Here is a 1,977-nt window from a genome sequence, read left to right on the forward strand (position 1 = left end):
AATTTGGATATGTCAGTGCTAAAGAGGTCGAGGTTTCGCCCCCCCCCCCCCCCTGGCCACCAGCGAGACGGCCCACATCACCTATACCGGGAAACGAGCGGGCCGTTTTCCTCGCCACACCCGAGCGGCGTGCCCTACGAGACCTCGACGGACTGACAAAGCCAACACCACCGCGCAAACAGCAGTCGGCACTGAACATGACTGCGCTGCAGTATCTCGTTATTGCAGATTGAAAACATGTTATATAAACGTCCGATCAATCCTATAGACATGCGTCCCTTATACTTTACTTTTGTTCGTGGGTGTGCTACTGAGTACTTTTATTGGTTAGTTTTTCGGTGCTAAAACTGCGTTTAAGCTGATATTCATTGAAGCATCAATGTGTCTTCTTAAATTATTTTTCCTTTATTGATCGTAAGTGAAAGAGCCTTTCCAGCACTCGCAGCTATTCGAGTACACACAGACATACGTCTTACGTGTCATATTGGTCATAGGGTAAAGCTCTTATGCCTCCCGAGTCCATTTAAGCTCAGGAAGAGTTCATGTAAAACCATTACGCAACATATGGCCCCTTACCTCCACTCTCTATCTCCGGTAAGACAAAGGTTAGTGATATTGTGATACGGCATCACCGAACTAATCGGCCGCAATAAAACTGTATGGCCGGCCGACGTCACCGACTCAGTTGTCATGGCTCCGTGACTCTGGTATTTGTCGTCGGACACCCCACGGTCGGCAGCGGGCTGCGGCCGACCTTCCCCGTCACGGTCGGGACAGGGAGTCCGAACGGGACCGGCGCGCACGAGTTGACAGTTCATGGCTCGCCCCGCTGAGCCGCGGAGGATGGAAACGGTCGAAAAAGTTCGGTAGTTCACATACGCATATTCGGTAGTTCACATGCGTGTCTCATGTGGTGTGCATATGGAAATGGTCCATGGAGTTGTTTTGCGTTGTTCACCCATGCTATTCAATTGATTTACTCTTCACTTCAGCGCTGTTGGCTATCTTTACGTCACTTAAGAATGATACCCTAAACACTCATGGTCTTTTTAAGCAGCTACAGAGATGCGACGAAAGAAAGACTGAAGCAGAGTGAAATGCAAATAGAAACGTCCAAGGTGTCACCCTGAATAATTACGATGTTATTACAGAGATAAATCATTTCAGAGTTGCAAAGCTAAGTTTTAGGTCTGTCGTCACAACAACTATAACTGATATTTTCTTTTGATTGTTGTTGCAATGATGAATTTGGGGTAGCTCGATTTTCCATGACTTCTGGGGACTTTCATAATCTTAAGCCTGACCGAATAATGCCTCGAACACCATCAAAACTATATGTTACCAACTTTTGAACGCTCCTTTTTGGCTACGTGGCATTGTCGCCTAATCAGAGGGCCAAACTCCTTTCCTCCATCTTCATCGGGAAACGGAATATGAATAAAATTTGCTTGCTATCACAGCTAAGAAATGAGAAGGCAGATGAAGAATGAATGAAATGTCAATGATACGAAAAGGGAAGAACCAAGCGTTGATCAAAAGATGATTTTATTTATTCGATAAGTGTTGCGTACATCCTGCCTCTACATTGTGCATGATTGAATTTTTAAGCAATGCCACTAAAAAAAAAAATATTAAATGTTTGCTTCTGTGAGGGAGCCGATACTTTTTTGCAAAATAGCTACCCAGTAATCATTGGTCTCAATCTTAGCGCAGTTTTAAATACCAATCGTCATAAACTTGTCTGACACCTGAATTATGCAGCTCCACCTGTCTCGTAAATAAATCTGTCCTTATATTTAACTACCTTGATTATGGTAATAACTGACACTTTCAGTTTTATCAATGTTTATCGATGTGACTTGTTTGTTGTTGCCTATCGAGTTGTACACTGTGCAACAGCATATCTACACACCACAACAGCTTAGCAGCAGCTTTTCTGGGAAGTTCCCCTCCCTGGCATTGCTCTGACACCGCGCC

Source organism: Amphibalanus amphitrite, unplaced genomic scaffold (assembly GCF_019059575.1).
Source record: "Amphibalanus amphitrite isolate SeventyFive unplaced genomic scaffold, NRLGWU_Aamphi_draft 000043F_arrow, whole genome shotgun sequence".
NCBI classification, from domain to species: domain Eukaryota; kingdom Metazoa; phylum Arthropoda; class Thecostraca; order Balanomorpha; family Balanidae; genus Amphibalanus; species Amphibalanus amphitrite.